The following is a 13,508-nucleotide window of genomic DNA, read 5'->3' as shown; positions in this document are numbered from 1 at the left end:
TCCAGTCTGGTTATCAAGGAAATACCAGACCTGGCATAAGGCCTACTGTCTGAATGTCAAACTGGATGTTATGACATTCATCATTGACAGCATATACTGAACAATAAACAGAGTGGAGTTCTGCTACACTTCAGTATGTTTCTTAGTCTGTTCTTCAAGAGTAAAACAGAACTGACTTAAGGCTAAATGTGTAAATGTCAAATTGGATGCTTTGACATTTATTATTGTAAGCTGCTGTTGTAGAATGGACAGGTTGGTCCTGTACAGTTCAGCAAATTATGTACAGTCTGTTTTCAGGAAAAACAGACTTAGCATATGGTCCTTGATGTCAAGCTGAATGTTGTGACATTCATTCCTGACAGCATATGCTATATTGTAGGTTGTTTAGTTTTCTGTTTCAGCTTTTTCTCAGGCTATTCTTCAGGGATTCAACAGCTGAGAGAAAATCCAGGAAAATAACAACCAAGCTACATTTAATGAACCTAACAAATAGCCTATTTGTTAGTAACCTAGATGTGGAATTTAGGGGAACTCGCGTGACCTTAAATTCAGGAGAATACAAGTGCAAAGGCCCAAGTACTGCAATATAAAAGGAAGTCGTTCCTTCATTCAGAACTGGGGATTTTGAGGCGTGAAGATTTAGTGTGTCCATCATACTTCACTGCTGTATTTTTGTGAGTCTTGTATTAGACATATCTTGTAAACCAAGCTGTTATCACGTAGATGATTGCTTTGGTGTAGGGTGTTCATTGAGTTGTAAGTGTTGTGTCACTCTAAGCTTTTAAGTGTGAATACTGTGTATCTTGATTAAAGTTGTTAAGCACAATCAAGAGTTGTTTGAAGTGTGACTTCAAAATTGTCTTTAATATTGATTAAAGGTAGTAATCATTGAGGTGATTGAGGGGGAGTGAGTAGGAACTCTGATCTTAGAGTAAGATTGAAATTGCATTGGGTAGGGATTAAGTGAAGAGTTGTAAACGGGTGAGTTTAGCTTTGAATTAATACTACTGATAGTGGATTTCCTCCCTGGCTTGGTAGCCCCCAGATGTAGGTCATGTTGGACTGAACTGGGTAAACAATTACTTGTGTTATTTACTGCACTTACTTTTAAGTTCTGCATAATTCTTGTCTGTGCAGAATTGGATGTCAAAACAACCTGTGTGACATAGAAAGTCTGATAACTAGAATTTCAATTAGCATCAGAGCAGGCACCCTGCCTGTTAATTTCTGGGTGAGATCTAGGGAAGTTACTTTCTAGTACCATGGACAAGGATATAGGACACTCAAATAGACCACCCATGTTGGATGGCTCTAACTATGATGACTGTAAGCCTCGTATGATAGCCTTCTTAAGGTCTCTAGATAGCAAAGTCTGGAGAGCTGTCAATAAAGGATGGGAACATCCAACGAAGACAGGTGAAGATGGAGTCAGTGTGCAAATTCCTGAAGAAGAGTGGGACAAGGAACAAGAGGCATTAGCCCTTGGAAATTCTAAGGCCTTGAATGCATTGTTCAATGGAATCAGTAAGAACATCTTCAGGCTGGTACACCACTGTGAGCTAGCTAAGGAAGTTTGGGATACCCTCAAGGTAACTCATGAAGGTACTTCCAAGGTAAAGATGTCCAAACTTCAGATGCTGACCACCAAGTTTGAAAATCTGAGGATGAAAGAGGATGAGACTATTCATGACTTTCACATGAATATTCTTGAAATTGCAAACACCGCCGGTGGATTAGGTGAGAAAATGGCTGAAGAGAAACTTGTAAGAAAGATTCTCAGGTCCTTGCCTAAGAGGTTTGCTATGAAGGTCACAGCCATAGAAGAGGCTCAAGATATCTGCAAGATGAAGGTAGATGAGCTCATTGGTTCCCTCCAAACCTTTGAAATGGACTTATGTGAGGATGCTGGCAGGAAGAACAAAAGCATAGCATTTGTATCTAACACTGAAGAGAAGTCAGAAGAAGGAAACAGTGGAGGAAATGGAAGCATCTCTGAAGCCATAGCCATGCTTGGAAGACAGTTCAACAAGTTCATAAAGAAGGTTGATCAACAGGGTAGACCTAATGTCAAGAACATCCCGTCTGACATAAGGAAAAGATCAACTTCTGAAGAAAAGTTCAACCAAGGCAAGGGAATCCAGTGCCATGGATGTGAAGGATATGGTCATATTAAGGCTGAATGCCCTACCTTTCTCAAGATGCAAAGGAAAGGGCTATCTGCCACCTGGTCAGAGGAAGACACTGAGAGTGAATCTGAAGGAGAATCTGCTAAACATGTCACAGCTCTGACCAGTGTCTGTGGTTCAGAGGATGACTCAAGCGAAGATGAGCTCAACTTGGATGAACTTGCTGCCTCATATAAAGAACTATGTGTTAAAAGTGCAGAAGTATGTATCCAAGGAGAAAAGCAGAAGAAACTCATCAAAGAGCTAGAATCTGAGAAACAGGAGCAGCTGAAAGTCATAGAGGGTCTGAATGGTGAGATTTCTTTGCTAACTTCGAAGCTAGACCAAATGACCAAATTCATCAGAATGTTGAGTAAAGGATCTGACTCCTTGGAAGAGATTCTAAAAGTGGGACAGAAGTCAGGAACCATATCTGGTTTAGGATTCACTAAGAACTCGTCACCTGAACTCAAAAAGTCTAAGGCTGGAGTTCAGAAATTCAAGCAGAAGTCACATCCAATGTCTCAACATCAGAGAACCAGAATGAGCAAACATCAGAAGAAGAAATTTCAGAGATGGAGATGTCATTACTGTGGTAGATTCGGTCACATAAAACCCTTCTGCTATAGGCTGCATGGTTACCCAAACCAGACCTCGCAAGGTAGGCCTAAGAAGAAGGTGTCTAAGCATAATGTCCCCATTAAGAAACAAACATGGGCGGCTAAGCAGACCCCTCAGGTCAATCCTAAGCAGTAGGCATCTAAGCTTCATCCCTCTCCTGAGAATCAACAATGTGTTGCTAACCTTTCTCACACATCTCCAAGTGCACCTATCAGACAAGACTGGTACCTTGATAGTGGCTGCTCAAGGCATATGACTGGGATGAGAAACCTAGTGGTGAATCTACAACCTCCTACCACCAAGTTTGTGACATTTGGTGATGGAACTAAAGGATAAGTCAAGGGTGTTGGTAAGCTGGACTGTCCTGAAGCTCCAAAACTGAGTGATGTATTATTAGTAAAAGGACTGACTGTAAACCTCATAAGCATAAGCCAGCTATGTGACCAAGGATGCAAGGTGGAATTTACTAATGGAGGATGTGTGGTGTTGAATGGTTGTAATCAGGAAGTGATGAGAGGAGACAGATCCAAAGATAATTGTTATCTATGGAAATCTAAAGACTCACTCTACTTCCCCAAGTGCCCCTTAGCCAAGGGAGATCAGGAAGGGAAGCTGGGACATGGAAGACTTGATCAACTTCATGTAAAAGGAATGAAGAAGAGCATTTCCAAGGGAACTATGAGAGGAGTCCCATATCTGTCTTTAGATAAAAGGACAGACTGTGGAAAATGTCTGATTGAAAGTTATGAGTCATTGGCACCTATTGGTCATCATACAAATGATATGACAGCAAGAGATAAACAGATGTGTGTATTATTGTCGTCTGCAGAAACTAAATACCTAGCGTCTGGTAGCAGGTGGTCAACCCTAGTATGGAGGAACCTGATGCAGACTGAGTACAATGTCACCCGGAATGTCATGACATTGTACGTTACTCAGGTTGACAATAGTAAGGGCAAAGAGGGAATGTGTACGTCTGATAATTTATAGCAACTAATGAAGTTAGTTAGCTACTGTTTAGTAAGTCAAATTATTAAACAACAAATAGTGTGCTCTGAGTGGTCAAAAACTAATAGACCTTACTCTTGCATCAAGCGTTTCACATTCCGTCGCTTCAACTCTCATTCGTGCAAACCTTCTTCCAAAGAAACGGTTCAACTTTCCTCTGAGATATTCAGCATGGCACACCAATCTGATACCACCTCCTACACTACCGTGTCCGATTCCCACAGCACGGAGTCTTGCAACCCTAACCGGGAGGAGGTTGGTGTCAACGCTGCAACGTCTTCCCATGCAAGAAGACCAAAAGAAATGGTCTCCAGAATCTCCTCAGCTATCGCTCTGGACAACCCTTCCAAGGAAGGATCGAGGTATGTGCATAATGCCATTGCTTCTATTGTCACTAAGATTCTGTCCGGTGATCAGAATGTTCCTGGGGTTTCCGTTCCCTTGAACACTATCATACCCGATGATGTTGCATGTCGAGAAACCGCAGTTGTGTTAAGAGAGAATGTGTCTGGACTACCTGAAGAGGGTCCTAAGAATGATAAACCTGTAAACAAGGTGAGAGGTGAGAAGGTCAGTGTCACTCAAGATGTTGATGACAACCCTAGAGCTGACACAGTTAACCTGGAAGAGTTCTCTGATAATGAACTGTTGGCCTCTGTTATCCCTAGCATAGCCAAGAGGGTTAGGACTAGGAGAGAGAAAAAGACTGTGGTGTAGAGGTCCCCAACCAAGGAAGTCGATGAGATAACCTCTCCCAAGCAAACAGTGACAGAGAGTGCACGCAAAAGAAAAGGACATGGACCTGCTAAATCTTGGAGCAAAGAGGTGCCCAAGAAAATGAAGACCAAGGCGGTTGTGGTGGAGTCTGATTCGGATGTTCCATGTGATGTCACAACATCCCTGTCCAAGAAGAAGCCAACCTCTAGCAAGTTGGCTGCTAGTGTTCCAGAGGTACCCATTGACAATGTGTCCTTCCACTTTGCCTCTAGTGTGAACAGGTGGAAGTATGTCTACCACAAAAGACTGGCCTTGGAGAGGGAACTGGCTCAGAATGCCTTGGAGTGTAAGGAGATTGTGGACCTGATTAAAGAGGCAGGGCTAATGAGAACTGTGACTCAACTCCCAAAGTGCTATGAGACCTTGGTGAAGGAGTTCATTGTCAATCTGTCAGAGGAGTGTGCAGATGGGAAGTCCAGAGAATTTAGAAAGGTCTATGTGCGTGGCAAGTGTGTGACTTTTTCCCCCTCAGTAATCAATCTGTATTTGGGAAGAGCAGATGAAGTGCACCCAGAGCTTGAAGTGACTGACAACAGAATCTGTCAAGTCATCACTGCAAATCAAGTCCGGAAGTGGCCTCTTAAAGGGAAGCTGGTGGCCAGCCAACTCAGTGTGAAATATGCCATGTTACACAAAGTTGGAGCTGCAAACTGGGTCCCTACTAATCACAAGTCAACTGTGTCTGTGATGTTAGGAAAGTTCATCTATGATGTTGGTACCAAGGCAAAGGTGGGCTGTGGTACCTACATCTTTGATCAGACGATGAAACATGCTGGAAGTTTCAGTGTGAAGGGACCTATAGCCTTTCCGTCTCTCATTTGTGGCATTGTGTTGAACCAATTCCCAAACATCTTGACAGACAATGACTTTGTGCAAAGAAGAGAGAATCCTCTGGCCTTCAGTTACAAACTGTTCCTGGGTAAGCATGTTCCTGACATTGTCATGACATCTGGAGAAACATCCAATGTTGGCAACCACCCAGAAAAAGTTGTTGTCATTGTGGTGCTCAGAGAGACTTGCAAAGAGCTGGAGGCTAGGAAGCACGCGTTGGAAAAGATGATCTCTCAATTGGAGGCGTCTGCTGAGGATACAGATGGAGCTGCTAGGCAAAGTTCTGAGGATGAGGAGGAGGCCAGGTCTGATGAGGAGGCTGATGATGAGGCTGAGGAATAAACCTCTTTCTGGGATTCTGTCATTTCTTTTGTAATTCTATTTATGTTGTTGGCTTGTAATTTAAAGTGTTGCTTTGGCAACATTTTTGACAAAAAGGGGGAGTAACAGGTGATACCCCAGGACAACAGGTTATTGTTATTGTGTTAAAACAGATTTTCATGACAGATTCAACATCCCCTCCCCTGCAGCTGATGTGTGATGAAGTTTTTATTTAACTTCTGTTTGTGTGCTGATGTGTGTGTGAAGTTTATTTAACTTCCATATGTGTGAGTGTGCTACCACTCTGAGTGTATTAGCTAGGTCTATTTCATGCTAGATGTGTGATTTCCGCTGCTATGGACTCTATTATGGGGATCAAAGTGTTTTAGCCAAAAATTTGCCAAAGGGGGAGTTTGTAGGTGTTTAATTGGCTGCATTGTATGGTAAAACACTAGCTGGATTCTAATGTCTTGACTGATGTCATGACATGGTGTGAAGGTGTGACTGCATTGTAGGTTAGAATATCTAACTGTACTCTGATGTCTTGACTAATGTCATGACATACTTGAGTAGATTACTGCAGGATTAGCTAATACAGGATTTATTGAATGTCAAATTGGATGTGGTGACATTCATTCCTGTCAGCAGATACTGAGGAATAGAACAGTTGGTGTTCTATTAGAGCTCAGTATTCATTTCCAGTCTGGTTATCAAGGAAATACCAGACCTGGCATAAGGCCTACTGTCTGAATGTCAAACTGGATGTTATGACATTCATCATTGACAGCATATACTGAACAATAAACAGAGTGGAGTTCTGCTACACTTCAGTATGTTTCTTAGTCTGTTCTTCAAGAGTAAAACAGAACTGACTTAAGGCTACATGTGTAAATGTCAAATTGGATGCTTTGACATTTATTATTGTAAGCTGCTACTATAGAATGGACAGGTTGGTCCTGTACAGTTCAGCAAATTATGTACAGTCTGTTTTCAGGAAAAACAGACTTAGCATATGGTCCTTGATGTCAAGCTGAATGTTGTGACATTCATTCCTGACAGCATATGCTATATTGTAGGTTGTTTAGTTTTCTGTTTCAGCTTTTTCTCAGGCTATTCTTCAGGGATTCAACAGCTGAGAGAAAATCCAGGAAAATAACAACCAAGCTACATTTAATGAACCTAACAAATAGCCTATTTGTTAGTAACCTAGATGTGGAATTTAGGGGAACTCGCGTGACCTTAAATTCAGGAGAATACAAGTGCAAAGGCCCAAGTACTGCAATATAAAAGGAAGTCGTTCCTTCATTCAGAACTGGGGATTTTGAGGCGTGAAGATTTAGTGTGTCCATCATATTTCACTGCTGTATTTTTGTGAGTCTTGTATTAGACATATCTTGTAAACCAAGCTGTTATCACGTAGATGATTGCTTTGGTGTAGGGTGTTCATTGAGTTGTAAGTGTTGTGTCACTCTAAGCTTTTAAGCGTGAGTGCTGTGTATCTTGATTAAAGCTGTTAAGCACAATCAAGAGTTGTTTGAAGTGTGACTTCAAAATTGTCTTTAATATTGATTAAAGGTAGTAATCACTGAGGTGATTGAGGGGGAGTGAGTAGGAACTCTGATCTTAGAGTAAGATTGAAATTGCATTGGGTAGGGATTAAGTGAAGAGTTGTAAACGGGTGAGTTTAGCTTTGAATTAATACTACTGATAGTAGATTTCCTCCCTGGCTTGGTAGCCCCCAGATGTAGGTCATGTTGGACTGAACTGGGTAAACAATTACTTGTGTTATTTACTGCACTTACTTTTAAGTTCTGCATAATTCTTGTCTGTGCAGAATTGGATGTCAAAACAACCTGTGTGACATAGAAAGTCTGATAACTAGAATTTCATTAATATATTAGAATCTTGTTCATTATGATGTTCTCATTGATCTCAGAGTGAGAACCACCATCTTGATTGTTGTCATGAGCTAAGTTGTTGATACCCTATTGTTGCAAATTAGGTCGATAACCATGCTTCTTGTAGCATATATTAGTCAAACCATAATGTCTGCAAATTTTGGTTCCTCTACTTCGACCACCAGATTGTCTACCACCTCTAATGCTTTTTCCATGAAAAGAATAACTACCTTTACCCTGAGATTAACCATAAGGGAATGCCTATATTTTGGATTCATCTATAGGAGTGACAATTTTTCTTTCTTGTTGAACAAACAAGGAATACACTTTGAAATGTTAGGAAGAGGATTCATCAACATGGTATGAGATCTATTATCATAATATTACTCATTTGAACCCTTCAAGAATATGATAACTTGATCAGAATCTTTATAACCTCGAATTTTGTTAATGGCACGATCATAGTGTTGCACCTATCACAAGCTATCAGATCACGATCTTCATCTGATGGTATTGACAATGCTCCAGTGATGAAGTGAAGCTTGTTCTTGGACCTAAAAGTCATTTTCATGGATCGGGATCAAGAGTGATAATTTCCAACATTCAACAGGGGTGTAATTAGAGCAAGAGATAAATTTTCTTTAGGAAGCATGAAATATGGTTTTAAGGTATCATTTTGATAACCTTTATTAGGGTTTTAAGATGAATGAACATAATTGTTATGGTGTGATGAAGAGTGGCCATTATTGTTGGTGTTAGATGAACTTTCGATAGACATTGTTGAAAAAGTTTAGTGGAGATCAATGAAAGAAAAAGAGAATAAGATTTGTAAAGTAATGCGATGAAATGCAACGGTGATGGTGAATCTGGAACCATAGGTCGATATACAATGTGAAAGCTCAAAAACAAGAACACCATTATAGAATAAGAAAGAGAGAATTCAATATAAAAGAAATTGCATTTCACAAATTCGAAATCTACAATTCTATTTCAATAACTATATATGACGTAATAAGTTAGTTATTTTTACCCTCTTCATAAGAAACTTGTGAGAGTTAGTTATAACTAATTAACTAAATATTACAATATAATGAGTTAATTTGATACATAAATAACTTATCTAATCTTCTTATCTTCATGTTTAACAATATTTATGATATTGCATATTTAAGTCACTTGTTGTCATCCTAAATTATGAAAAACTATATTCTAGAAAGTGGAGACGGGGAGTTTAAATTACGATGATATAATAATATTTTTTGTGTTCCATAATAGATATCATCTTTGAGATTTTCACTCTTTAAAATTATGATTAATTATATTGACTTTAATGATAAAACAAATGTTATTTATTAAAATAATATTATTAATAATAGGTAGTACAGTAATTACATATTTAAAATATACTAAATAAAAAATAAGTTAGTGAAAAAAATAATAAATATCATATTAATATTTATAAAAAAATTAATTTAAGATAAATAAAAATAGAAGAGAAAACTGAGAAAGTACTATATAAATAGTAGAGATAAAGTTACAATATCTATGGGACTTGTGATTATGGTATGCTATACTCTCATGGCTCTGAGCCTATCTTATCTGGGTATTGTGATGCTGATTGGGTTGGGAGTGCTGATGACAAAAAAAGCACATCAGGAGGATGTTTCTTCTTGGGAAACAATCTCATATCGTGGTTCAGCAAGAAACAGAATTGTGTATCATTATCCACTGCAGAAGCTGAGTACATAGCAGCTGGAAGCAGTTGTTCCCAGCTGGTATGGATGAAACAGATGCTGACTGAGTACAATGTCTCTCAGAATGTCATGACATTGTTCTGTGACAATCTCAGTGCCATCAATATTTCAAAGAATCCTATCCAACACAGCAGGACCAAACATATTGACATTAGACATCACTTCATAAGAGATCTGGTGGAAGACAAAGTGATTACCTTGGAACATGTAGCAACTGAACTACAACTTGCTGACATATTTACAAAGGCTTTGGATGCTACTCAGTTTGAAAATTTAAGGGGCAAGTTGGGAATATGTCTTTCTGAGGAATTATAGCAACTAAGGATGTTAGGAATTTACTGTTTAATATTTCAAATTATTAAACAATTGAAAGTGTGCTCTGATTGGTCAACAGATAATAGTTGTGTCACTTGCAACAAGTGTGTTCACAAGATGTTATGGGGGATATCTGAACATGAGACATCCTATGTACCTGCTGGAGTTCAAGAACATGTTCATGCAGGAGTGTTTCAAGATGTCATACACAAAGTCATGGCATCTAATATGGTTGTCACGGCTGTGAAGCAAGAGTGTGTGTCTACTTGATCAAAGCTGTGAAGCAAGATCAAGTGGGTGTCGTCTTTATCAATGTTGTAAAACAAGATCAAGAGTGTGTCTTCTTGATTGAAGCTGTGAAGTAAAATCAAGATTGTGTGTCTGATAATTGCTTGTATTTTTGTCTGTTTTGGTCTGTAATTTTAAGTGTTGCTTTGGCAACATTTTTGACAAAAAGGGGGAGTAACACATGTACCCCATGACAACAGATTTCTTTGAAGTTGAAGATCCTCTAAACAAGAGGTTATGTTGTTGTTTGCTATCTGCTTGATCTTCTCTTGTGTTGCTGTTATTTGAAGTTTAACTTCTATATGTGCTAAGTGTATTAGCTAATTTGATTCTCTGCTTGGATGTGTACTTTCTGCTGCTGTGAACTCTATTGTGATGCCAAGTTGTTTTAGCCAAAAATTTGCCAAAGGGGGAGTTTGTAGATGTTTTTGATTGGCTGCATTTTGTGTTAAAACACTTACTGTACTTAGATGTCTTGACTGATGTCATGACATGCTTAAGTAGTATGCTGCAGGATTAGCTAATACAGGATTTACTGGATGTCAAATTGAATGTTATGACATTCATTCTTGACAGCAGATGCTAAAGTATAGGATAGTTAGTTTTTCCTATTATGTTTCAGTATTTATCTCAGGCTGATTTTCAGGAAACTAACAGCTGTGCTAAAATTAAGAGACCTAGCATATAGCCTATTTTCTGGATGTCAAACTGAATGTTATGACATTCATTCCTGACAGCATATGCTAAAGTGTAGGCTAGTTAGTTTTTCTGTTATGCTTCAGTATTTATCTCAGGCTATTTTTCAGGAATCTAAAAGCTATGCTAAAATCCAGGAAACTAACAACTGTGCAAAAATAAAGAGACCTAGCATATAGCATATTTGTTAGAACCCTAATGTGTGGAAATTAGGTTAACTTGCTTGACCTTAATTTTAGGAAATTCAAGTACAAGGCCCAAGTGTTGCATTATAAAAGGATGGCAATCCTACTTTCAGAAATTCAGGGGTTTGAAGCGTGAAGATTTAAATATATCAGTATAGATCCTTACTGTACTTTTATTGTGTCTTGTATTAGGTTTTACTTGTGAGCCAAGCAATTATCACCTAGATGATTGCATTGGACTAGGGTGTTTATTGATTTGTAATTGTTGTGTCACTCTAAGCTTTTAAGCGTGAGTGCTGTGTTTCTTGATTAAAGCTTTTAAGCACAATCAAGAGTTGTTTGAAGGTTATCTTCACCACTACTTTAAAATTATTAAAGGTTGTAATCACTGTTGTGATTGAGGGGGGAGTGAGTAGGAACTCAGGTCTTAGTTTAGATTGAAATTGCATTGGGTAGGTCTTAAGTGATAGGATTAAACAGTTGGTTTAAGTCCTGAATTAATACCTCTTATAGTGGATTTCCTCCCTGGCTTGGTAGCCCCAAGACGTAGGTGTGTTTGTCACCGAACTGGGTTAACAATTCTCTGTGTCACTTACTGCTTTTTACATTTACCTTCTGCATACATTACCTGTCTGCGTAGAATTAGATGTCATAACATCCAGTGTGACATCGATAGTCTGTTACTAGAATTTCACAAGAGTTCTTCAAGTCTCTAATACATGCTTATATAGTGTAAGCATGTGACCGTTGTAGGGAAAAATGGGGAAAGCTCCTTGAGCGGCTGCCCATTGTTGGATGAGAAAGGAATGATATCATGTACGTCCTTTTACCCACAAAATCAGTTACATGTGTGATGAATAGTACAGTCCTTGCCCACGAAATCAGATAGTGGAAAGGTTGTTCAATTTGTACTATGTATTATTTGATCAAGTTCCCATTTGATCTTATCTTCACATTCATTGGCTTATGATAAAAGATGATTGAAGCATGAAGTGAAGAATTAGAAAGCTAGATTCAGAACCTTGAGTCAGAATCTTGACAGCGTCAGTAGTCTGGCTTGAGTTGTTCAGAGTCTTCAGAAACCTCGGTCAGAACCTTGATAACTTCAGTCGACTGTCTTGAGATCTTCAGAATCTTCAGCTACTTAACACAACTTCAGAAGGTTGTCATTCTTCAGAAGCTTGTTGATCAGAGTCATATCCAAAAGCAAAACAACTGAGAGAATATTGCAACAGCAACATAGTGTTTCCTCCTAAGCTTCTTATGGGTGAGATAACACAGAAGCAGAAAGAGCATTGCAACAACAATATTGATGTCTTTCAGAACTTCTAATTGCAACGCAGAAGCGAATTTGGAGCACAAAGTTCAGAAACTGATGATGTTACACATCATATGATCAGAATCAAAATTGTTTGTTAAAGATACACAATAACAATTCATTAGGATGTCAAAATTGTTCTCAAACAAATACAATATTGTTATCATCAAAACTCAAGGTAGAGATGCATAACCAAATCTTGTTCTAACAACATTAAACTACGAAACAATGTTAACCACAACACTTCATAACCTTGTCTTCCTTCCACGCAAAAAGGTGTTGACACAATCTCCATCCATCATCCTCGGCATCCCACCCCAACTCATCCCAACTCTCTAATGATATAAATCAACAAGTCTGCTAAATTTATCGCAAATATAGGGTTATGGAAACCATATTTCCTTCCAAAACAATATGTTTTCTTCATATTTAACCACTTTCTTAACCTTATATTCAAATCAGCCAACAATGACCCCTAATCTAACCTTAAACAAATTTGTTTACCACGCTTTTTTCTTCTACTCGAATATTAACATCCTGCATCCCATATTTGCACCTAAAACTTTAAACAATATTTACAATAAGTTATAATTAACGTATATAAAATAGTATAATTTTTATCTTATTAGTTATATTAGCATTTTAAAGAATTACAAAAATTTAGAAATATTGTAAGGGTCACGCAGAAGTAAAAAAAAAGGGGATGTGTGCACGAATTTGACATGAATGCAAATGGAGAAGATTGAGGTCATGCAGTATGGAAATGAATGACTTTACAGACGAACTTTTTTGTACGAAAAAACTCACCAACTTATTTATGGTTTGTCACGTCGAGCCATCCTCAGCTTTACACGTACATAGAAAGTTTTTATTTATTTTTATTATCAATAATAGAGAAGAAATAAAAGTTAGATTATGTAAAAGAGCGCAAAAGAATAATAAAGGTACATATTCATAATTATTAGACAAATTATTCGGTTCATTTATTATTTATTAGTATAGTTATAGTTATAGGACCCATAAGCCAAAAAAAACTATAGGACCCAATGAGAATTACCATAAATATCTCATAAATACAGTTAAGATAGTAACTAAGTGCTTTTTTTAGGAATAGTAACTTTTAGTACTAAATTCTTGGTATCCAATGTGTTTTGTGTAATTAGTTATTATTTATTCATCTTTAAATATAGAATCCTACCTGTTAACTAAATTAAAAAATATTTTAAACTTATCAAAATCAGCCAACTCAAGTTAATATAGTACAATTATATTAGATTATGCATTTTTAGTTAATATCTAAATTTGTTAACTTTTTTGAGTAATTTTTATTT

The sequence above is a fragment of the Lathyrus oleraceus genome, chromosome 2 (genome assembly GCF_024323335.1).
Source record: "Lathyrus oleraceus cultivar Zhongwan6 chromosome 2, CAAS_Psat_ZW6_1.0, whole genome shotgun sequence".
NCBI lineage: Eukaryota > Viridiplantae > Streptophyta > Magnoliopsida > Fabales > Fabaceae > Lathyrus > Lathyrus oleraceus.
This window is presented reverse-complemented; position numbering follows the sequence as displayed.